The following is a 26,590-nucleotide window of genomic DNA, read 5'->3' as shown; positions in this document are numbered from 1 at the left end:
TAGTCTCTTTTAACATGGAATATTTCAACAGCCTCTTTGTCTTTGCGACATTAACTTTTTTTTTTTTTTTGAGACAGAGTCTTACTGTGTCACCCAGCTGGAGTGCAGTGGCATGATCTTGGCTCACTGCAATGTCTGCCTCCCGGGTTCAAGCAATTCTCGTGCCTCAGCCTCCCAAGCAGCTGAGATTACAGGTGCCCACCACCACACCCAGCTAATTTTTGTATTTTTAGCAGAGATAGGATTTTGCCACGTTGGCCAGGCTGGTCTCAAACTCCTGACCTCAAGTGATCCACCCGTCTCGGCCTCCCAAAGTGCTGAGATTATAGGCATGAACCACGGCGCCCAAGCTGACATTAACATTTTTTAAAGGACACCATCTTCCTTCCTTTCTTTTAATAAAAACATTCCTCATTTTGTATTTGTCTGATGTGATTAATTTGAAGTTATACATTCTTGAGCAGAAAATCACATCTGGAGAAATACCAGATCTATCTATCCTTCATTCATTGCATAAACTTTTATCATCTGGTCAAGATGTTACCTATTTCTCCACTACATAAATAGTAGACTTTTTTTCTTTATAGCAATTTAATAAGCAGTCTAACACTTGAAGTTAATCAAATACCCTGTTTCTCATCAAAATCCTCCCCTAGATTTAGCATCCATACATGATCCTTGCCTAAATATCATGATGATTTTTCAACTCCAGGTCTCTATATATATTAATACTAGTCAGCCCTCAGTATTTTACTATAAAGAGGAACCTCTCTTTCTCATCTATTTATAGACCTATCAATTCCTAGTTTTTCAGTGATTTATAAACTATTACCATACTTTATATTTTTGTGCTCTATTGGTCCCAAATTGGCCAGTGAGAATGCCTCCAATAGGATCCCTGTGTCCTTGTTATGTGACCCCATTGTTTTATTTAGCACTGACCCTAACCTATACTCCTGAAATCAGCCATTTCTCTGAGAAGCCTCCTTTTCTTTGCAAAGTTAAATTATCTTTAAATATTAGAATTTAAAAGTCACTTTCAGAAGGTTCTAACACTTTGGAAAAACCAACATTATAAAACTGCCTGGTGTTTAAAATAAAAAATCTCTTCGATTGTTTAAGAGTTTAAAAGTCTTAATTATCTGGCAATCTTACAGCCATCTAAGACATGATAATCATAAAATATTAAAATATTATATTTTATATGTCTTTCTAGCTTACCTAGAATCTCAGGATATGAGTAGTATACTCTAAGTACTCCTTGTCAACTCTACCAAATTTTCTCAACATTTGAAGTTAGCAATGCTTTTATTTTTCCGTTAAAAACAGATTTTCAAAATATGCTCAGTAGATCTCATTTATAGTCATTCATTGCAAGCCAACCTTGACAATTAGTTCAAATATTAAAGCCAAAAACATTATTTACCAAAACTATCCTTTCTCCATAGAACACAAAGGTAGGAAGCTAAAAAGAATGTCTTCTTTATTACTCTCTAGGCTTAAAATATTACATGTATAGAACATATGGAAAGTTGGCCAGTTGAACAATTGCTAAAAAAAGTGTGTAGGAAAAATGTCATTTCAAACTCCTTTTAAAAATGTGTATCCCTAAAACTGTTTTATTCCAATCATATTACTTTAACATAATCCTTCCATGAACATATACCAATTTAATTATATTAATGCAGGTTTGTATCCATACTTATTATGCAAAAGGTAATTTTTATATCCATAATTATAACACTATGACCTAGCTCTCATCGTTTCTCCAAATGACTGAATTATCATCTGAAAACTTGTAATTCCTTGAGGTGTATTAGGATATTTCATATGTAAGCAGATCTCTACAATTTTTGAATTTTTTCTTACACAAAGACTCAGCCTATAAAAAATCAGTGCCTTGGGAGATAAAATTAAACATCCTCAATGCCTGTCAGAGCACAAATGATTCTCTGAGCATGAATTTCTGGAGTTTTAATGCCAGTCAGTAGCAATGCTTTTTTTCTATTTAATATGAGCTTTCCAAAACAATATTTAGGAGCATATCTTTTCTTAAGAAAGTAAGATGTCAAGAAAGATTGAGACTTTTTCTTTTTCATTATATGTGTCAAAAATCTTTCCAAAATAACGTTGATTTTAGGTTTAAGAGGACATAAAAAGAGTAGTTCTGTTACTTTTAGTTAGCTTTTATTTCTTTCTTGTTCATTTGTGACAGGAAAACTGTGTAGCTGCAAAATAAAAGGAAGAATAAATTATTCCATACAGTGGCCCTACAGAGGTCAGGTTAATAGGGAGCAAAAGCTATATATGAAGTGACAAAGTTAATCATTCATGTGGCAAATTGTTTTTTCAAAGATGGTCACAATAGCATCTCCCATCCACATATAATGTGACTTTGACATTCTCCACAAGAGGCAGGATCTATGTTTCTTTCCCTTGATTCTTGGCAGGCTTGTAGTGTCAGAGGCTAAGTCTTACATCACAGTTCAGTTCTCTTGTTTCTCTTGCAACACTGGCCTTTGGAGCCTCCAAGTAAGCAGGTTGGTTGCCCTGAAGCCAGCATGCTGGACAAAAGCCCAAACTAGTCCACATGGAAAAACCACATTAAAAGATAAAGATGCCCGGCCATCCCCCAGGTGCTTCAGTCCCCTGCTGTCTCACCTCCAGCCACAGTCTAACTGCAACTGCATTAGAGACCTAGCCAGAACTGACCAGCTGAGCACTTCCCAAACTCCTGACCCAGAGAAACCAAGAGCAATAATAAAAATGATTGCTGTTGTTTTAAGCCACCAAGTTTTGGGGCAACTTATCATGCAGCAATAGAAAACTGGACATGTCAGCATTCCAGACAGTGAATACTGAATAATAACATGGATTAGGTTGAGGAGGATTGCTCAAGTAGGGAATTAAGGTATGGAAGTCATGCTGAATGTTCCCTTAATTTTCATTCAAGTTTCCACAGGACTCTCAGTTTTCTTCAAATTCTATTCAGTGATATGGATCCAATATAAAATCCAAAGCAACAAATTCATGATGCATATGTGGTAAAGTTAACTTAGGTCTACTAAAAAGAGTTAGCAGCAGCATTAAGTAGAGCTATGTTTCCAATATTTGGGCCTCCAAAGTTACAGAGTCTTAGCTTCTGTCTTATTTATTATAATCTAATAATAATATTATATATAGTAAGTTTAACACTTGATAATTTCCAAAGTGCTTTCATGTACCTGATTTCATGTGATCTTATAAATAATCCTATGAAATAGCAGAGCCTGATAGAGAAAAAAACTGAGTCTCAGAAAAGTTACAAAAATTGCTCAGGATTAAGGAACGAAGGGAAAAAGTATTTAATTCAAGCAAGTAGAAGACTAGACCTGCTACCCTGATCTGGGAGCCAAGATCTAAGTATGTGTATGGAATGTACATGATACATTATACTCTAATCACTGACCATGTGACCCAGAGTCTGTGTGTGCCACTCTCTAAGGAACCAAGATTCAGGTGTATATTAAACATTATGCTCCTAAGTGTTACACTATTTTGCTTTTTAAATACCCTCTTCTGAAAATCTTGCATTTTTATTATACTCTGGATAATCACTAAAGACTATTCCAAGGACTAGTCTCAGGAGCCTTGTAATTTTTTTAATGTTAAACAAAGTAGGTGCTATTTCAAAGTCCTTTAAGGTTTGATTTAATGAACGCCAAGCATCTCAAATCCACAGGACATTTTTTTTTTAACAAAACACTGTTGGGTATCTTCTGAAAAGGAAAGTTAACACATGCACCAAATGGAATTCTCATTGAGTTCCAAGATACTGCTTGTCAGACAGAGGAGGTTTCTTGTTGTTGCTGTTGTTCAGTGTGCCCAAACATTGAATATTATTTATACAAAAAACAAGCTTTTAAAAATTCTCTGCCCTGTTCTTTGCCACTAACCATGCCTCCCCAACCATTGGAATAGTTCCATCTCCTTTTAACAACTTCCCATTAAACCTCATGAACCATATCCTGTACTTAATGGGCTGTTAATATTTTAAAGCTTCTGTAGTTCTACTGTAAATCCCCAGTCCCATTTGCAACATTGAAAAGATATACCAAAAAATCTTCCTGGCCAATGATACAAAGAAACCATATAACTTAAATTCTGACATTCAACAATAACTTGTACCATTAACAATAGACTCAATCCTAACAGTATAACAGGCGCAGTAACTATGACAGCTATATATCTGAGAACACTAAGTAGGGTTGGGAACATACCAACATTTAACTGGCTTCAAGCCACATACTTGTCACATTAGCCCAGCATAAGTCACAATACACTTGCTTAATCACTAACATGGCACTTCAGTTCTTAAAAAATAAATAAATAAAATTAAGGTAATATAACAATAGAGTTTAACCTGATTATTTATTTCATCATAGGAAATTTACAGAAATTTAAAAAATGAAATAAACTAGTTAATTACCTCAAAAAAAAGCAAACTAGAACTCTACATACATTTTGTACAACCTTCCTTTTGGGTAGAAAGTGAATAAATAGTCCAAAGGATATCATTTCTAATTTCTACTCCTGTTTTTATGCATGCATACAACCCTTTTAATAATTCTTGCCAAAGAATTAGAATGCTGTAACAGTCTTCATCTAAATTCAGAAAGAAACTTTAAAAATAAAGTTTATAGGATTTAAAATGTCTTGATTATGCGATAAGAAAGAAAACAACACTACTATCTGATTGAAACACACAGACATTTTCTGTCAGTGGCCACCCAGTTTCTCTCCTGGTTACTCTTAATCTAACCCATCTCATCTGTGCTGCCAAACCGTCACCTCTTTCCCACTCCAACCCTCCGGCAACCTCTCCAGCCACTAGAGATTTAAAAGCAGAAAGCATCTTATTGCCCATCGGATAAGTACTCAGAAAATTCAGTCTTCACTGATTCTGCCTTTAGAAAACACTAAATACGTCTCCTAATGGCTAGGATGCTGTTACAGTTAGAACAGAAGGCTAAAACGGTGGAGTATTCAGGATTTTTCCCACATGGTCATGATATGTCATTCTTTTTATACGCTGCTGGATTCTATTTGCTAATATTTTGTTAAGAATTTTTGCATCTGGCCGGGCGCGGTGGCTCAAGCCTGTAATCCCAGCACTTTGGGAGGCTGAGACGGGCGGATCAGGAGGTCAGGAGATCGAGACCATCCTGGCTAACACGGTGAAACCCCGTCTCTACTAAAAAATACAAAAAACTAGCCGGGCGAGGTGGTGGGCGCCTGTAGTCCCAGCTACTCGGGAGGCTGAGGCAGGAGAATGGCGGGAACCCGGGAGGCGGAGCTTGCAGTGAGCTGAGATCCGGCCACAGCACTCCAGCCTGGGCGACAGAGCGAGACTCTGTCAAAAAAAAAAAAAAAAAAAAAAAAAAGAATTTTTGCATCTATGCTCATAAGAGATACTGGTCTGTGGTTTTCTTATAATGTCTCTGTCAGTTTAGGTATGAGGCAGATGCTGGCATCATAAGATGGGTTCAAAAGCATTCTGTCTGCTTCTATCTTCTGAGAGACTGTAGAGAATCAGTATAATATCTTTTGTAAATATTTTGTAGAATTCACCAGTGACTCTATCTGGGCCTAGTGCTTTCTGTTTGGGAAGATTATTAACTGTTGGTTCCATTTCGTTAATAGCTAAAAGGCCTATTCAGATTGTCCATCTCTTCTTGTGCGAGTTTTAGCAGATTGTGTCTTTCAAGGAATTAGTACATTTCTTCTCTGTTATCAAATGTGAGAGCATACAGTTGTTCATAGCATTCCATTTTAACATTTTTAATGTCCACAGGATCTGTGGATGTTCCCTCTTTCATTTCTAGTATTAGTAATCTGTGTCCTCTGTTTTTTTTCTTAGGTTGGGTAAAGGCTTATCAATTTTATTTATCTTATCAAATTTTGGTTTTGTTGATTTTCTTTACTGATTTCCTGTTTTCGAATGTATTGATTTTTGCTCTAGTTTATATTATTCAATTTCTTCTGCTTACTTTGAGTTTAATTTGCCCTCCTTTATCTAGTTACCTAAAATGGCGCTTAGGTTTTATAAGTCTATTTCCCTTTCTAATATATGCACCCAATGCTATAAATTTCCCTCTATGCACTGCTTTTGCTGCCTTTCACAAATTTGGTAAGTTATGTTTTCATTTCATTTAGTTCAAAGCATTTTTAATTTCTCTTTTGAACCACGTGTTATTTAGAAGTATGTTGTTTACGGCCAGGCGTGGTGGCTCACACCTGTAATCCCAAGATTTTGGGAGGCCCAGGAGACCAAATTGCTTGAGCTCAGGAGTTCAAAGCCAGCCTGGGCAACATGGAGAAACCCTGATTCTACAAAAAATAGAAAAATCAGCCAAGTGTGGTGGCACATGCTTGTAGTCCCAGCTACTTAGGAGGCTGAGGTGGGAGGATTGCTTGAGCCCAGGAAGCAGAAGATGCAATGAGCTATGATTTTGCCACTACACTCCAGCCTCGGTGACAGAGTGAGACCCTGTCTTAAAAAAAAAAAAAAAGTATGTTGTTTAATCTCCATATATTGTTTGGGGCTTTCCAGTTACCTTGCTGTGACTAATTTCTAGATTAATTCCATGTGGTCTGAGAATAGATATTGTATGGTATCTATTCTTTTAAATTTGTTAAGATGGGTTTAATGGCCCAGAATGTGGTCTGTCTTGGTGACTGTTCCATGTGAGCTTGAGAAGAATTCCCTTATATTCTGCTGTTATTGGATAAAGTAGTCTATAGATATCAATCATATCCAGCTGATTGATGGTGTTGTTGAGTTAAACTGTGTCCTTACTGACTTTCCAGTTGCTGAATTTATCCATTTCTGATAGAACGGTGCTGAAGTCTTCAACTATAATAGTAGATTAATTTATTTCTCCCAACAGTTCTTTCAGTTTCTGTCTCATGTATTTTATTGATCTGTTGTTAGGCAAATACACATTAAGGATTGTTATGTCTCTTGCAGAACTGACTCCTTTATCATTACGTAATACTCTTCTTTATCCCTAACAACTTTCCTTGCTCTACATTCTGCTCTAACAGAAATTAATATAGCTGGCTGGGTGCGGTGGCTCACGCGTGTAACCCCAATACTTTGGGAGGCCACAGCAGGCAGATCACTTGAGGTCAGGAGTTTGAGACCAGCCTGGCCAACATGGCAAAACCTCATCTCTACTAAAAATACAAAAACTAGTTAGGCATGGCAGCATGTGCCTGTAGTCCCAGCTACTCAGGAGGCTAAGGCAGGAGAATCTCCTGAACCCGGGAGGCAGAGGTTGCAGTGAGCTGAGATTGCACCACTGCCCTCCAGTCTGAATGACAGAGTGAGATTCTGTCTAAGAAAGAAAGAGAGAGAGAGAGAGAGAGAGAGAAAGCAAGCAAGCAAGCAAGCAAGCAAGAAAGCTAATTCTGCTTTCTTTTGCTTAGGATTGGCATGGTAAATCTTTCTCCATCCAATTACTTTTAATCTATATGTGTCTTTATACTTAAAGTGGATTTCTTGGCCAGGTGCAGTGGCTCATGCCTGTAATACCAGCACTTTGGGAGACCGAGGCGGATGGATCGCCTGAGGTCAGGAGTTCAAGACCAGCCTGGCCAACATGGTGAAACCCCGTCTCCAATAAAAATACAAAAATTAGCTGGGCGTGGTGGTGGGCCCCTGTAAACCCATCTACTTGGGAGGCTGAGGCAGGAGAATCGCCTGAACTTGGGAGGCAGAGGTTGCAGTGAGCCGAGATCGCACCACTGCACTCCAGTCTGAGCCACAGAGACTCTGTCTCAAAAAACAGTGGATTTCTTGTAGACAACATATAGTTTCATTGGGTCTTATTTTTCTTATCCATTTTAACAATCTCTGTCTTCCAACTGGTGCATTTGGAGCACTGATATTCACAATGTTTATTAATATAGCTGGATTAATATCTACCGTATTTGTTGCCCTTGTTCTTTGTTCTTATTTTTGTTTTCCACTCTGTCTGCCTTTTGTGGTTTTTAATAGAGCATTGTGTATGACTCCACTTTCTCTCCTATTTTAGTGTATCAATTATGCTTCTTTTTTTTTTACCTTTTTAAGTGATTACCCTAGAGTTTGCAATATACAGTTACAACTAATGCACGTTCATTTTCAAATAAAACCATACTGTTTCATAGGTAGTGTAACTTATAAAAATGAAATAATCCTAATTCCTTCCTCCTTTCCCTTGTGATATTACTGTCATTTATTTCATTTCTATATGAGCATATACAGATACAGATATACATATGATAGATACATAAGCACACATAATCAAATTGTTGCTAATATCATTTTTATTTTTTATTTATTTATTTTTTTTTTTTGAGACGGAGTCTCGCTCTGCCGCCCAGGCTGGAGTGCAGTGGCCGGATCTCAGCTCACTGCAAGCTCCGCCTCCCGGGTTCACGCCATTCTCCGGCCTCAGCCTCCCGAGTAGCTGGGACTACAGGCGCCCGCCACCTCGCCCGGCTAGTTTTTTGTATTTCTTAATAGAGACGGGGTTTCACCGTGTTAGCCAGGATGGTTTCGATCTCCTGACCTCGTGATCCGCCCGTCTCGGCCTCCCAAAGTGCTGGGATTACAGGCTTGAGCCACCGCGCCCGGCCAGCTAATATCATTTTTAACAAACTGTTATCTGATAGATCAATCACTAATTCCTTCAATGATGCTTTCCATTGTTTACATAGATCCAAGTTTCTCATCTATATTATTTTTCTTCTCTCTATCTTTTAACATTTCTTGCAAGGCAGATCTATTGCCAATAAAATTCCTCAGTTTTTGTTCATCTGAGAAAGTCTTCATTTCCCCTTCACTTTTGAAGGATAATTTCACAGTGTACAGAATTCTAAGTTGGTGTTCTTTTCCTCAACGCTTTAAATATTTCACTCCTCTCACTTCTTGCTTGCATAGTTTCTGATGAGTAGTCAGATGTAATTCCTACCCTTGTTTCTCTATAGGTAAGATGTTTATTTTCTCTGTCCTCTTTCAGGATTTTTTCTTCTTTTTAATTTTTAAATGTACATTTTATTTTATTAGAGATAGGGTCTCACTCTGTGGTTCCGGCTGGAGTGCAGTGTCGTGATCACAACTCACTGTAGCCTCAAATTCCTGAGCTCATGAGCTCAAGCAATCCTCCCACCTTTGCCTCCCGAGTAGCTGGGATTATAGGTACACACCACTGCATATGGCTTTTTCGTTTTTTGTGTTGTTGTTGTAGAAACCAGGGTGTTGCTTTGTTGCCCAGGCTGTTCTCTAACTCCTTGTTTCAAGCAAGCCTCTTGCATTGGCCTCTCAAAACTGTTGGAATTATAGGCATGATCCACTGCAGCCAGCTAGGTTTTTTCTTATTCTGTGCTTTTCTGTAATTTAAAAGTGATATGCCTAGGAATAGGCATTCTGTGGTTTGGTGTCTGACATTAATTTAGATAAATTATCGGTCATTATTGTTTCAAATATTTCTATTCCTTTCTCTTTTTACTTTCTGGTACTCTCATTGCACATTTATTACATCTTTTATAGTTTTCCCACAGCTCTTGGATGTTCTTTTTTTTTTTTCAGTCTTTGTTCTTTTAGTTTTTGAAATTTAGAGTCTTCTATTAATATATCTTCTGGTTCAGAAATTCTGTCCTCAGTCATGTCCAGTCTACTAAGAAGCCCATCAAGGCATTCTTCATTTCCATTACAGTGTTTTTGATCTCTAGCACTTTCTTTTTGGCTGTCTTAGAATTTCCATCTTTCTGCTTACAGTTCTCATCTGTGCTTGCATGCTGTTTACATTCTCCATTAATGCTTTTAGCATATTAATCATAGTAGTAAATTCCATCTGATAATTCCACCATCTCAGCCATGTCTGCTTCTGATGCTTGCTCTGTCTTCAAACTGTGTTTTTTGCCTCTCAGTATGCCTTGTATTTTTTCTTGACAGCCAGACATGATATACTGGGTAAAAGCAATTACTGTAAATAGGCCTTTAATAATGTGGTGATAAGGTGTGGGGAAAGGGGAAACATTCTATAGTCCTACAATTAGGTCTCAGCCTTTCAGTGCGCCTATGCCTCTGAACTCTTGAAAAAGTATTTTGTAGCCTTTTTTCTCCCCTTTTACGTGGGACAGGATGACTAGAGTTGAGTATTTCCATTCCCCCAGAACAGTTAGCTCTGATCAAACCCCACAGATTAGGCTCTTGTTAGCTAGTTTCTCCTGAGATCAGATCTTATTAAAAAGAACAGAGTGCTCTAGCAAATTCCCAGATAGATTCCTTTCCCCTTCTGCTGCTGGAACACAAGGGAGTTTTTCTCCAATATTTACTGTGAGAACCTAGTCGAGCTCCTACAGGTACAATTCTCAAGTGTGGGGGTCCATCTAAAACTAGGTCCTCCTAGAGTTTTTAACTCTTAGACTTGTCCACATAGAGCCTCCAGCAATTTGTCAATTACAGGTCAGGTTTTCCTATCCCAGCACTGATTTCCATGGAGGTTTCTGCTCTGATATGCTGTGATTCTCTGTATTTGTCTGTCACTCCAATTTTGGGAGACGCTGTTTGCCCTGTGACCTCACTTCTCTTACAGATCTAAGAAGAGTTATTGATTTTTCAGTTGTTCAGATTTTCGTGTACTGTTAGGATAGAGTGGCAGCTTCAAAGCTCCTTACTGGTAGAAACTGAAATTCTTTGAGTTTTTCACTTTCTCCTTCTTCAGTCTCTCCCTTTCTTTCCCTCCCTTTCTCTGTCTCCACTATCACATGTCATAACTCTCAATGATTTCAATTCCAACTTAAATCATCCTAATACACTGGCCTCTCATTTATTTAACATTGTTATTTCCAGTGGTTGTTTCCTCCTTCTGCCTCAGCTATCTACTTCTGTCATCATATCCAAGACTTTGTCATTACTAATTTCAAGCTTTGCACTCTCTACCATTGCTGATCTTCCCAGCTTACCACTTTTCACTGTTCCTCACTGTCTTCACATAATTTTTTTCTCTCTTTACCTGGCTTACACTCCATGGTTAGTCATTCTCACCACCTTCTTGCATCTACTCTTATGTCTCTTTCCCTTCTCTCTCTCCAATGAATTCACTTGCAAAAACACATATCTTAGAGAAATCCAAATCTCTACCTATCCTTCACTTCTACCCAACAAGATGAATGTGACTGAAGACAAAATACAACCATGCTGACTGATTTCACTTTAAATTCAACAAGTGACCTCAAATAAGACCTTAGCAATACCCAACAATGCTACTACCTTTCACTAGGGACTTTCTCCTACTTTCATCAATGATTACTTCATACTTCTCTCTCCTCAAATCTCTAACATCACCTTCTTATTATTTATTCTCAGCTAATGACTGCTTTCTATTTCACTGAGAAAACAGAAAGAACCAGAAGGAAACTTCCAGATGCTCACACACCAAATCTTACCAATTACATTTTGATGTACATACTCTGCCCTCCATGGTATCACAATGAATAAATGTCCAGGCTCCTATCTAAGGACACCCCTCCCATATTTGGCACTGGATCTCTTCCCTTTAAGTCTTCTCAAGCACACTGTTACTACTGCTTTCCCCCATCTTCCCTACATCATCACTTTTGGCCTATCTTTAATTATTCTCACTATCATACAATATATGATCCTAAAAAGCAAAATAAGATGAAATGAAAAACCTCCATGAACTCCAAGGACTCTTCAGTCAGATTTCTATGGTCTGCTTTATAACAAAACTCATTGAATAAGTTGTGTATACGCAGTGTCTCTACTTCCTTTTCTTCCTTTTTTTTCATAAATCCATTCCAATCTATCTTTCCACTTACCCCTCCATTAAAATAACTTTTCAAACTCATCAATAGCTCCAACCCTTTTACAATAATGAATTTTAAGGCCTCATTTTACTCAAACTATCACACTCATCTGATACAGATGATGATGCTTTCCTCCTTGAAACACTTTTTTCTCTTGTCTTTCAGAACAACACTTTCTCGTGGTTCTCTTTCTATCTAACTAGCTGCTTTTTCTGTCTCCTTTCTTGATTTTCCCTCTTCTCTCTAATCTTTACACACTGAAGTAATCCAGACTTTACACACAGAAGTAATCCATCTTTGAAACACTTCTTTTCTGAACATACACTTCCTGTATGATTTCATCTAGTCTAATGGCTTTTAATACTATCTATATATTTATGTCTTCCAAAATTTTAACTCCGTTTCCATCTTCCCTTCTGAAATCCAGGCTTATCAACAAGCATCTTTTTTTTTTTTTTTTTTTTTTTTTTTTTTTTTCTTGAGACGGAATCTCGCTCTGTCGCCCAGGCTGGAGTGCAGTGGCGCGATCTCGGCTCACTACAAGCTCCGCCTCCCAGGTTCATGCTATTCTCCTGCCTCAGCCTCCCGAGTAGCTGGAACTACAGGCGCCCGCCAGCACGCCCGGCTAATTTTTTTTTGTATTTTAGTAGAGACGGGGTTTCACCGTGTTAGCCAGGATGGTCTCCATCTCCTGACCTCGTGATCCACCCATCTCGGCCTCCCAAAGTGCTGGAATTACAGGCCCGAGCCACCACGCCCGGCCAACAAACATCTTAAAATTAGCAAGATCATGATCAAGAATTCTTGATCTTTCTGTATCAACCTGTTCCTCCAGCATGTTTACCGCTATCTTGTAAGAAGCAATTCCAATCAAATAATTTGCGAGTCTAAAATTTTCACATTTTCATTTATTCCTCTTTCTCTCATACTTCTATTCAATAAATTTTCAAAAATCTGTTGGAACTCTCTTCCAAGTGTATATTTAGAATGAGACAAGTTACCATGTAAAAAAGTTACATGTAAAATAGCAATTCCCACACACATAATATAACTCTCTAGACTCCATTATCTTCATGGATTTATCACTACTTATTCCATATTTCTTTATATTTCTTTTCACCAGCATCCCCTAGTAAAATGTAAGCTCTTCACCTGTGTCCCTAGTAAAATGTAAGCTCTTCAAAAGAGAACAAGAAACTTATATGTTCACTCCTGTATTTCAGTGCACAGAATGCACAGAAAAAAAAATAAGTGCCTGATAAAAATGAGTAACTTCATGAACATTATACTTTCTCCCAATATAAAATCGCTGCTTAAGAATCTTTGCCCAAGTTGTCAACTAAATCCAGAGATTATATACCAAATCCTGAAAAAATTCCAATAAACCTTATAAAATTTTAGTATTGTATATCACTAATTCATTAATGAATTAAGAACACATAATTGACAGTTTTTTGTTGCTTTTTTTTGTACTTTAAGTTCTAGCGTACATGTGCACAACATGTAGGTTTGGTACATATGTACACATGTGCCATGTTGGTGTGCTGCACCCATTAACTTGTCATTTACATTAGATATTTCTGCTAATGTTATCCCTCCTCACTCTCCCCACCCCACGACAGGCCCCAGTGTGTGATGTTCCCCATCATGTGTCCAAGTATTCTCATTGTTCAATTCCCACATATGAGTGAGAACATGCGATGTTTGGTTTTCTGTCCTTGCAATAGTTTGCTGAGAATGATGGTTTCCAGCTGCATCCATGTCCCTACAAAGGACATGAACTCATACTTTTTTATGGCTACATAGTATTCCATGGTGTATATGTGCCACATTTTCTTTTTTTTTTTTTTTTTTTTTTTTGAGACGGAGTCTGGCTCTGTCGTCCAGGCTGGAGTGCAGTGGCGGGATCTCAGCTCACTGCAAGCTCCGCCTCCCGGGTTTACGCCATTCTCCTGCCTCAGCCTCCCGAGTAGCTGGGACTACAGGCGCCCGCCACCTCGCCCGGCTAGTTTTTTGTATTTTTTAGTAGAGATGGGGTTTCACCGTGTTAGCCAGGATGGTCTCGATCTCCTGACCTCGTGATTCGCCCGTCTCGGCCTCCCAAAGTGCTGGGATTACAGGCTTGAGCCACCGCGCCCAGCCATGCCACATTTTCTTAATCCAGTCTGTCACTGATGGACATTTGGGTTGGTTCCAAGTCTTTGATATTGTGAATAGTGCCGCAATAAACATACATGTGCATGTGTCTTTATAGCAGCATGATTTATGATCCTTTGGGTATATCCCCAGTAATGGGATGGCTGGGTGAAATGGTATTTCTAGTTCTAGATCCTTGAGGAATCGCCACACTGTCTGCCACAATGGCTGAACTAGTTTACAGTCCCACCAATAGTGTAAAAGCGTTCCTATTTCTCTACATCATCTCCAGCACCTGCTGTTTCCTGACTTTTTAATGATTGCCATTCTAACTGGTGTAAGATGGTACCTCATTGTGGTTTTGATTTTTATTTCTCTGATGGCTAGTGATGATGAGCATTTTTTCATGTGTCTGTTGGCTGCATAAATGTCTTCATTTGAGAAGTGTCTGTTCATATCCTTTGCCCACTTTTTGATGGGGTTGTTTGATTTTTTCTTGTAAATTTGTTTAAGTTTTTCATAGATTCTGGATATTAGCCCATTGTCAGATGGGTAGATTGTAAAAATTTTCTCCCATTCTGTAGGTTGCCTGTTCACTCTGATGGTAGTTTATTTTGCTGTGCAGAAGCTCTTTAGTTTAAGTAGATCCCATTTGTCAATTTCGGCATTTGTTGCCATTGTTTTTGGTGTTTAAGTCATGAAGTCCTTGCCCATGCCCATGGCCTGAATGGTATTGCCTAGGTTTTCTTCTAGGGTTTTTATGGCTTTAGGTCTAACATTTAAGTCTTTAATCCATCTTGATTTAATTTTTGTATAAGGTGTAAGGAAGGGATCCAGATTCAGCTTTCTACATACGGCTAGCCAGTTTTCCCAGCACCATTTATCAAATAGGGAATCCTTTCCCCATTTCTTTTTTTTGTCAGGTTTGTCAAAGATCAGATGGGTGTAGATATGTGGTATTATTTCTGAGGGCTCTTTTCTGTTCCATTGGTCTATATCTCTATTTTGATATCAGTACTATGCTGTTTGTCATTGTAGCCTTGTAGTATAGTTTGAAGTCAAGTAGCGTGATGCCTCCAGCTTTGTTCATCTTGCTTAGGATTGTCTTCACAATGCGGGGTCTTTTTTGGTCCGTATGAACTTTAAAGTAGTTTTTTCCAATTCTGTGAAGAAAGTCATTGGTAGCTTAATGGGGATGGCATTGAATCTATAAATTACCTGGGGTAGTATCGCCATTTTCACGATATTGATTCTTCCTATCCATGAGCATGGAATGTTCTTCCATTTGTTTGTGTCCTCTTTTATTTTGTTGAGCAGTGGTTTGTAGTTCCCCTTGAAGAGGTCCTTTACATCCCTTGTAAGTTGGATTCCTAAGTATTTTATTCTCTTTGAAGCAATGGTGAAAGGGAGATCACCCATGATTTGGCTCTCTGTTTCTCTGTCATTGCTGTATAGGAATGCTTGTGATTTTTGCACATTGATTTTGTATCCTGAGACTTTGCTGAAGATGCTTATCAGCTTAAGGAGATGTTGGGCTGATACAATGGGGTTTTCTAAATATACAATCATGTCATCTGCAAACAGGGACAATTTGATTTCCTCTTTTCCTAATTGAATACCCTTTCTTTCTTTCTCCTGCCTGATTGCCCTGGCCAGAACTTCAAACACTATGTTGAATAGGAGTGGTGAGAGAGGTCATCGCTGTCTTGTGCCAGTTTTCAAAGGGAATGCTTCCAGTTTTTGCCCATTCAGTATGATATTGGCTGTGGGTCTGTCATAAATAGCTCTTATTATTTTGAGATATATCCCATCAATAACTAGTTTATTGAGAGTTTTTAGCATGAAGTGTTGTTGAATTTTGTCAAAGGCCTTTTCTGCATCTATTGAAGATCAAATGAATGAAATGAAGTGAGAAGTTTAGAGAAAAAAGAGTAAAAAGAAACAAACAAAGCCTCCAAGAAATATGGGATTATGTGAAAAGACCAAATCTACATCTGATTGATGGACCTGAAAGTGACGGGGAGAGTGGAACCAAGTTGGAAAACACTCTTCAGGATATTATCCAGGAGAACTTCCCCAACCTAGCAAGGCAGGCCAATATTCAAATTCGGGAAATACAGAGAATGCCACAAAGATACTTCTCAAGAAGAGGAACTCCAAGACACATAATTGTCAGACTCACCAAAGTTGAAATGAAGGAAAAAATGTTAAGGGCAGCCAGAGATAATGGTCGGGTTACCCACAAAGGGAAGCCCATCAGACTAACAGTGGATTTCTCTGCAGAAACTCCAGAAGCCAGAAGAGAGTAGGGGCCAATATTCAACATTCTAAAAGAAAATAATTTTCAACCCAGAATTCCATATCCAACCAAACTAAGCTTCATAAGTGAAGGAGAAATAAAATCCTTTACAGACAAGCAAATGCTGAGAGATTTTGTCACCACCAGGCCTGCCTTACAAGAGCTCCTGAAGGAAGCACTAAACATGGAAAGGAACAACCGGTACCAGTCACTGCAAAAACATGACAAATTGTAAAGACCATCGAAGCTAGGAAGAAACTGCATCAACTAACGAGCAAAATAACCAGCTAACATCCTAATGACAGGATCAAATTCACACATAACAATATTAACCTTAAATGTAAGTGGGCTAAATGTTCTAATTAAAAGACACATACTGCCAAATTGGATAAAGAGTCAAAATCCATCAGTGTGCTGTATTCAGGAGACCCATCTCACGTGCAGAGACACACACAGGCTCAAAATGAAGGGATGGAGGAAGATCTACGAAGCAAATGGAAAACAAAAAAAGGCAGGGGTTGCAAAATCTTAGTCTCTGAATAAACAGACTTTAAACCAGCAAAGATCAAAAGAGACAAAGAAGGCCATTACATAATGGTAAACGGATCAATTCAACAAGAAGAGCTAACTATCCTAAATATATATGCACCTAATACAGGGGCACCCAGATGCATAAAGCAAGTCCTTAGAGACCTACAAAGAGACTTAAACTCCCACACAATAATAGTGGGAGACTTTAACACCCCATTGTCATCATTAGACAGATCAACGAGACAGAAAGTTTTAACAAGGATATCAAGGATTTGAACTCAGCTCTGGACCAAGCAGACCTAACAGATATTAACAGAACTCTCTACCCCAAACCAACAGAATATACATTCTTCTCAGCACCACATCACACTTACTCCAAAATTGACCACATAGGTGGAAGTAAAGCACTCCTCAGCAAATAGAAAAGAACACACATTATAACAAACTGTCTCACATACCACAGTGCAATCAAACTAGAACTCAGGATTAAGAAACTCACTCAAAACCACTCAACTACATGGAAACTGAACAACCTGCTCCTGAATGACTACTGGGTACATAACGAAATGAAGGTGGAAATAAAGATGTTCTTTGAAACCAATGAGAACAAAGACACAACATACCAGAATCTCTGGGACACATTTAAAGCAGTGTGTAGAGGGAAATTTATAGCACTAAATGCCCACAAGAGAAAGCAGGAAAGATCTAAAATTGACACCCTAACATCACAATTAAAAGAACTAGAGAAGCAAGAGCAAAAACATTCAAAAGCTAGCAGAAGGCAAGAAATAACTAAGATCAGAGCAGAACTGAAGGATATGGAGACACAAAAAACCTTTCAAAAAAATCAGTGAACTCAGGAGCTGCTTTTTTGAAAACATCAACAAAATTGATAGACCGCTGGCAAGACTAATAAAGCAGAAAAGACAGAAGCATCAAATAGACGCAATAAAAAATCATAAAGGGAATATCAGCACCGATCCTACAGAAATACAAACTGCCATCAGAGAATACTATAAACACCTCTATGCAAATAAACTAGAAAATCTAGAATAAATTGATAAATTCCTGGACACATACACCCTCCCAAGACTAAATCAGGAAGAAGTTGAATCCCTGAATAGACCAATAACAGGCTCTGATATTGAGGCAATAATTAATAGTCTACCAAGGAAAACAAGTCCAGCACCAGACAGATTCACAGCTGAATTCTACCAGAGGCACAAAGAGGAGCTGGTACCATTCCTTCTAAAACTATTCCAATCAGTAGAAAAATAGTGAATCCTCCCTAACTCATTTTATGATGCCAGCATCATCCTGATACCAAAGCCTGGTAGAGACACAACAAAAAAAGAGAATGTTAGACAAATATCCCTGATGAACATCGATGCAGAAATCCTCAATGAAATACTGGGAAACCGAATCCAGCAGCACATCAAAAAACTTATCCACCACAATCAAGTTGGCTTCATCCGTGGCATGCAAGGCTGGTTCAGCTATGCAAATCAATAAACGTAATCCATCATATAAACAGAACCAAAGACAAAAACCACATGATTATCTCAATAGATGCAGACTTAGTTTTTTATCATATGCAATATAAGTTACTTAAAAGGTTTGACCGCTATTAAAGTCACCTACTCTAGAAAGAAAAAACACAGTATTTGTAACTTCATAAAATTATTTCCAACTTCATTTCATTGAATTCATCATATTGTTTCCTAAAAACACTTGTGCTTGAGAGAAAAGAAGACGGGCAATACTGAGAGCAGAGAAAAAGTGGGAAAAGGCATCAAAAGGAGAAGTTGGGACTTCCAATGACAAACTTAACTCATGTCATAAATGCTCAAGTCCCAGAACTTGCAGATAACCAACTATACAACAAAAGTGAATATATTATGAAAAATAACATTTCTTCATATATAAATTATTGTTAGATATAAATTAAATCATGTTATACTTAACAGTTTACATTGAGCTACTCATAACTCAATCAGTTGAATAAATTATGGGTAAAAGTTACAGCCAACAAGAGTTAACATTCTTTCTTTAATTGGCAAGTAAAAATTGTATATATTTATAACATACAGTTTGATGTTTTGATATATGTATACATTATGGAACAGCTAAATCAAAATAATATATGCATTACCTCAAATATTTATTTTCCTATGGAGAGAACATTTAATATCTACTCTTTCCTATACCATTGCAGTTTTCAAGAATGCAGCATATTAATATTATCATTAACTATAGTCACCATGATATACAATAGATCTCATGAACTTATTCCTCCTAATTGAAATTTTGTGCCCTATGATCAACATCTCCTAACCCCCACAACTTCTGGCAACCACCATTGAACTCTGTTTCTATGACTCTGACTTTTTTTATATACTCCACATAGAAGTGAGATCATACAGTATTTGTCTTTCTCTGCCTGGCTGACTTACTATAATATCCTCCAGGTTCATTCATGCCATCACAAATGACAGGATTTCCTTTTCTTTTAGGATCTCATTCTGTCACCCAGGCTAGAGGGCAGTGGTGCAATCATAGCGCACTGCAGTCTTGAGCTCTTGAAGTCAAGCAATCCTCCTGCTTCAGGCTCCTGAGTAGCTGGGACCATAGCCACACACCACTATGCCCAGCTAATTTTTTGCATTTTTTGTAGAAAGGGGGTCTTTCCATCTATCCCAAGCTGGTCTTGAACTCATGGGCTCAAATGATCCTCCCACCTCAGCTTCCCAAAGTGCTGAAATTACAGGTGTGAGCCACTGAGCGTGGCCTGCTTCTTTTTTAAGGGTAAATAGTGTTCTATTACGTGTATATATCATATTTTAAAAATCTATTTATCCATCAGTGAACAGTGAGTTTGATTCGCTATGCTGCAAAGAACATGGGATGGGAGTGCAGATCTCTCTTCAACATACTGATTTCATATCCTTTGAATATATACTTAGCAGTGGGATTGCTGAAGCCTATGACAGTTCTATTTTTTATTATTTGAGGAACCTTCACACTGTTTTCCATAGTGCCTATACAGCTTTGTTTCTCTTAATAATTTTTGAATAAAAAGTCTTTATTTAGAAATGGAAAAGTTTAAGAGCCAAATTTCTATAAATGACTGTAATCTAATGGAATCCTATTATCTCCTTCATCAGCATTTTCTTCCTACTCCAGCTGTCTTCCATCTTTTGTGTCAGTCCTTCCCCATAGTCTATCTGGTACCTGTATGTCTCAAACCGGAGTATGAGTGACCTAGGGAGTTTGAGAGGTTGTCACAGGTAGGGAAAAACATAAGTTAAAACATGCTGCATCTTCTTGCTGATAAAACTTTATTCAAAGATAAGTGTATAAAGGGAAGGAGGAAGAGAGAAAAACAATTTAGTCACCGAAAACATTTATATTAAATAATATTATGTAGTAACATTTAAATATAAGTCTTTGAAAAATTATGCTGGCACAAACTAAACTTCTAGAGTGCTCTTTAGTTCCCTTTACTATATCCTTAAGTATAAAGAAGTAGGGAATTAGAAATGCCATACTATGTATCCCATTAAGTCTTCTACCAAGTCAATTAGTCCCACTACGGTACTAATGTTAATAATAGCTATCATTTATTGAGTGCTAATTTAAACCAGGCACCATTCTAAGACATTTACATGAATCATTTCATCTTCACAACCATCCTATAAGGTAGGTTATTATTATACTGTCCATTTTATGGGTAAAGAAATTTAAGCACAAAGTAAAGTAACTTGCCTCAAGATCACACAGTAAAGTCGCAAAATGCAAGAAAAGATCTTTAATGCTATAAATGCTTAATATGTGATGTATTCTGGAAGAATATACATTTTTAAAATGAAAATGGGAATGCTAAATACTAAAAGCCTTTAAAAACCAAGAAATTAAATTGTAATAGTGGAATGACACACTAATGCAAAGTCTCACCTGTTGATAGTTAGTCCTCAGAAGAGATTAGGATTACAGAGTTATATAGAAGTAATTTTTTAGTGAAAACACATACACACATACACACATGCACACAGGCGCACACACACACACATACATGCACACACAATACTGATAACCAAAAACACACGATTTGATATCAAAACAATGCCCTTTAAGTATTTCTAAATCCGTAATCTTATTACTCTTACCTTGACAGTGTATTATAAGCTATTTTCACATTCATAGGCACACATCACCGATAATATGTCATTACATAAATAAATTTGGAGAAGAGGGCATTTTGTATACATCTGCATTAGCAATAAAATGATCCATATAGGAAATATAATATATGACAATCTGGTTATTAGAAAATTTTGGTCAAAAACAAAAAAAATGCTTATGCAAAATATATATTTGATCAAATAACCACTAAAACCAAAATAAATGATGAAGCTAAATTAAAAGTAATAATATAATTGAAAATTAGCAGTTGAAATAATTGAAAACCATAATTCAAATAATACTGATACAAAGAGTTTTTTAATCCAACTATTTGTAGTTGAAAATGTTAATATTAGTTTACAATTCTCTAATTATATGCACTTCATTACTCTTTGTGATACTATTTAATCTTATGAATATCAAGATTTAGCAACCCTCTATAGCTTGCTTAATAGTTTGCTAACAAACAGCTCTAACCTACATATTAAAAATCAAAGTTCATGAAACTGCATTTACTTATCTGTAACACCAAAGGAAGAACTTGTCTTTTTGATCAATGTCTAGCCTCTCAGAATGGCCTTATAAGACCTAGCAATAGGCCTCCATATCTTAAAGAATCACAGACTAAAACAGGCTCAGCGGGGCGTCTTCTCACATGAAAATAGTTTCTGTAAAGGAACTCTGTGGTAAGCCTATGTTTTTCTAAATTTCTTTCCACTTTCAAGAAAGTGAATAAATGAAAACTTGGCATGATACCTATGCAAGATTGCAAACCTTACCATAAGCTGTCAATAACAGTTTTCCCAGGCAATTTTCTTCAGTAGGACAATGTAATACTCACATTTTCAAAAAACATTTCTCATAACAAACATGGCAGGGATTTTTTTAAGTAAAATTCTTTTAATAATATTATAAACATCTAATTGTAAAAAGATTCAATATTTAGGCCAGGCGCGGTGGCTCACGCCTGTAATCCCAGCACTTTGGGAGGCCGAGGCGGGTGGATCACGAGGTCAGCAGATCGAGACCCTCCTGGCTAACACGGTGAAACCCCGTCTCTACTAAAAATGCAAAAAATTAGCTGGGCATGGTGGCGGGCGCCTGTAGTCCCAGCTACTTGGGAGGCTGAGGCAGGAGAATGGCGTGAACCCAGAAGGCAGAGCTTGCAGTGAGCCGAGATCACTCCACTACACTCCAGCCTGGGCGACTGAGCAAGACTCCGTCTCAAAAAAAAAAAAAAAAAGATTCAATATTTAAAATATGACTTAAAATGTAAGAAATATTATTAATTACTCCCAATTGGCCAATTAAATTATATAACGCAGAATTCCTCTCTATCCCTAAAGAATGCTTTTATCTAATGTCTGCCACTTCAAATCCCATCAAAAATTGCATTTGTAACCTGATGCCATAATGTTAACATCATTTTACAATAAAAATATATATCCTGTTCTTACAGGTTTAGAGCAATTAAATTAATAAAATATAATGTACATTAATAAAATAAAATATACATGTTATATATTCACAGTGGTCACTGAAGATTGCTATTCTACTGGTGTTTTAGACTAAACTTACTCTGTCTCTAAACAATTATAATTTCCTTTTGCCTTCACTACACCAGAAATCTATTAACATAATTAAATCAACAGACATATACTAACTGCTAATGATGGGGTTCAGGACACATTGCTCCAAAATATGATCCTTTGGCATACTGAATATGTTAAACTGAAGGAATCTGAGAAACAGCAGGTGCATGAAGTACTCTCTGACCACTCCCTTTTCCTAGGAAGGAAGTCATAAAACTCTCATGTACAAAGTGCCCTCCCTATATCCAGAGGGAAAAAGCCTCCTTATCTCTGAAGAAAGAGGGAGGGAATCCACGAGGAGTCTGAATGAATAGGCCTTGCTAAGTTTTCCCCAGTTTACTACTCTTAGCTCATATCCCTTTGTCTATCACATTTTTCTACAACTTTCCATTCTTCATCAAACCTAGTATAAAAACACTCAGGCTTTTTAAATTATTTTTTATTATTTTCATTCGTCTATTTTTTATTTACTTTTGTTATTTCTTTGTGTCTTCATTTCCTTATGAAGACTCCTGTGTCACATAAAACTTATAAAATTTGGCTGGGCGCGGTGGCTCACACCTGTAATCACAGCACTTTGGGAGGCTGAGGCAGGTGGATCACGAGGTCAGGAGATCAAGACCATCCTGGCTAACACGGTGAAACCCTGTCTCTACTAAAAATACAAAACATTAGCCGGGTGCAGTGGCGGGCGCCTGTAGTCCCAGCTACTCAGGAGGTTGAGGCAGGAGAATGGCATGAATCTGGGAGGTAGAGCTTGCAGTGAGCCGAGATCGGGCCACTGCACTTTAGTCTGGGTGACAGAGCGAGACTCTGTCTCGGGAAAAAAAAAAAAAAAACCTTATAAAATTTGTGTGCTTTTCACTTGTTAACATGTCTTATTATTCCATTTAATTTTCAGACTCAGCTGGGGACTCTAAGAAGGTCAAGGGAAAGATTTTCCTCCCCTACACTAAATGATGAAAACAAATAAAACTATTAACTTTACCTTAGGAAAAAATGCTAATATATTGACATAAACAACTATAATATTAGACGGAAAGTGACAAAAGTGTTGTAAGAAGGATATAGATAAAGCCATATGAGAGGTAAGATTATTCTTGGTTTCTTGGCAGTAAAGGAAAGAAGTTTTAAAAGAATTTCTGGGTATTTGAGCTACAATATAAAAAAATAGAATTTGGTGATGATTTAGAATAGGGGAAGACTAGCTGAAGTGCAGGAAACTTTTAAGTAACAGGACAAATTGTGAAAACATGTTTTGTGTACAGAAAGGACAAGAAGTACTCTTTGTCTCTATCTCACATCATATGCAAACATTAATTCAAAATGAACACAAAGACCTAAATGCAAGAGCTAAAACTACAAAAATCTTAGAAGAAAACATAGGAGTAAATCTTTATGACCTTGTATTAAGCAATGATTTCTTAGATATGACACCAAAGGCACAAGTAACGAAAGAAAAAAATAGGTAAATTGGAATTCGTTGAAAATAAAACCTTTCATGCTTCAAAACACATTATCAACAGAGTAAAAAGTCAATATAGAGTATGAGGAAAAATATGTGCAAATCATATATGTGATAAGTCTAATATTCAAATTTATTTTAAAAACTATTACAAATGAACAATAAAAAGGCAAATAACTCAATCAAGAAATGAGTAATGGCTCTTAATAGACATTTCTCCAAAGAAGATATATACATGGCCAATAAACACATAAAAAGATGGTCAACATCATTAGTCATTTGGGAAAATCAAATAAAATCCACAGTAAAATACCACTTCAAACCCACTAGGATGCCTACAATAAAAAAGGTACAATAACCTTCTCTGAGAAAACACCAAATGGCGGATGATGCCGGTGCAAGGGTGTATCCCAGGGGTCCAAGGATGGGAAACCACAGTGGCTTCCATGGAGGCTTCGGCAGTGGCATCTGGTGCCAGGGTTGTGGCCATGGTCGGGGCCACAGCCCAAGTCGCGAAGCTCACAGAGGCAAGGCCTTGGACTAGGAGTGGATGCCCATCACCAAGCTGGGCCACCCGGTCAAGGACATGAAGATGAAGTCCCTAGAGGAGATCCATCTCTTCTTCCTGCCCATCAAGGAGTCTGAGATCATTGACTTTTTTCTGGGGGCTCTCTCAAGGATGAGGTTTTGAAGATTATGTCAGTGCAGAAGCAGACCTATGCTGGCCAGCACACCAAGTTTAAGGCATTTGTTGCCATCAGGGACTACAATGGCCAGGTAGGTCTGTGTAATAAGCACTTCAAGAAGGTGGACACTGCCATCCACGAGGCCATCATCCTGGCCAAGCTCTCCCTTGTCCCCGTGTGCACAGGCTACTGGGAGAACAAGATCGGCAAGCCCCACATGGTCCCTTGCAAGGTGACAGGCCACTGCAGCTCTGTGCTGGTGACCTCATCCCTGTGCCCAGGGGCACTGGGATCATCTCAGCCCCCATGCCCAAGAAGCTGCTGATGACGGCTGGTATCAATGACTGCTACATTTCAGCCAGGGGCTGCATGGACGCCCTGGGCAATTTCACCAAGGCCACCTTCAATGCCATCTCTAAGACCTATAGCTACCTGACCCCTGACCTCTGGAAGGAGATTGTACTCACCAAGTCTCCCTATCAGGAATTCACTGACCACCCCATCAAGACCCACACCAGAGTCTCCACGCAGAAGACCCAGTCTCCAGCTGTGGGTACAAGATAGGGTTTTATACAAGAAAAATAAAGAGAATCAAGCCTGTTTTTTTTTTGTTTTTAAGACACAATAACAAATGTTGGTGATAATGTGAAAAAACTGGAACACTTAAACACTGAAGATGGAAATGTAAAATAATGCAATCACTTTGGAAAATAACTTTTAAGTTCTTCAAAAGATTAAACATAGGCCAGGCGCAGTGGCTCATGCCTATAATACCAGCACTTTTGGGGGCTGAGGTGGGCAGATCACAATGTCAGGAGATTGAGACCATCCTCACTAACACGGTGAAACCCCCTCTCTACTAAAAATACAAAAAATTAGCCAGGTGTGGTGGCACGCGCCTGTGGTCCCAGCCACTTGGGAGGCCGAGGCAGGAGAATGGCGTGAACCCAGGAGACAGAGCTTACAGTGAGCCGAGATCGCGCCACTGCACTCCAGCCTGGGCAAGACAGCGAAACTCTGTCTCAAAAAAAAAAAAAAAAAAAAAATTAAACATAGAATTATGATATGACTCAGCAATTCCATTCCTAAGTATATATTCATGAAAATTGAAAATATACGTTCACACAAAAACTTGTATGACTATTAATAGCAGCATTATTCATAATGGCCCAAAGGAGGCATTGATCCAAAAATCTGTCAAGAGATGAAGGAATAACTAACATGTGCTATATCCCCCAAAATTAGCCAGGCATGGTGGCGGACACCTGTAATCTCAGCCTGTTGGGAGGCTGTGGCAGGAGAATCACTTGAGCCCAGGAAGAGGTTGCAGTGAGCCAAGATCACACCACTGCACTGGGCAACAGAGCAAGACTCAATTTCAAAAAACAAAACAAAACAACAACAAAACCAAATAAATAAAATAAAATAAAATGTAGTATATCCCATTTCTACTGAAATTATTCCAAAAACTCAAGAAGGAGGAACCCCTCCCTAACTGTACAAAGCCAGCATCACTGTAATACCAAAACCTGGTAAAGATACAACAAAAAAGAAAACTACAGATCAATATCCCTGATTAACACAGGAGCAAAAATCCTCAACAAAATACTAGAAAACTGAACTCAACAGTGTAACAAAAAGTTAATTCACCATGATAAAGGAGGTTTTGTTCTTAGGATGCAAGGTTGGCTCAACATACACAAATCAATAAACATGATTCACCACATAAACAGAATTAAAAACAAAAACCATATGATTATATCAATAGACACAGAAAAAGCTTTCTATAAAATCCAACAACCCTTTATGACAAAAACCTTCAAAAAACCAGGCACTGAAG

General features: G+C 37.9%; 1 protein-coding gene and 1 pseudogene across 1 annotated transcript in view; one reads left to right on the top strand and one right to left on the bottom strand.

Moving 5' to 3' along the window:
• The window catches only part of ADAMTS6 (ADAM metallopeptidase with thrombospondin type 1 motif 6), a 321,212-nt gene that overhangs the window by 232,644 nt on the left and 61,978 nt on the right, over window positions 1-26,590 (bottom strand). The window lies entirely within an intron of this gene.
• On the top strand, window positions 24,181-25,630 carry LOC126956659 (40S ribosomal protein S2-like; annotated as a pseudogene).

Source organism: Macaca thibetana, chromosome 6 (genome assembly GCF_024542745.1).
Source record: "Macaca thibetana thibetana isolate TM-01 chromosome 6, ASM2454274v1, whole genome shotgun sequence".
Lineage (NCBI taxonomy): Eukaryota > Metazoa > Chordata > Mammalia > Primates > Cercopithecidae > Macaca > Macaca thibetana.
This window is presented reverse-complemented; position numbering and strand designations above follow the sequence as displayed.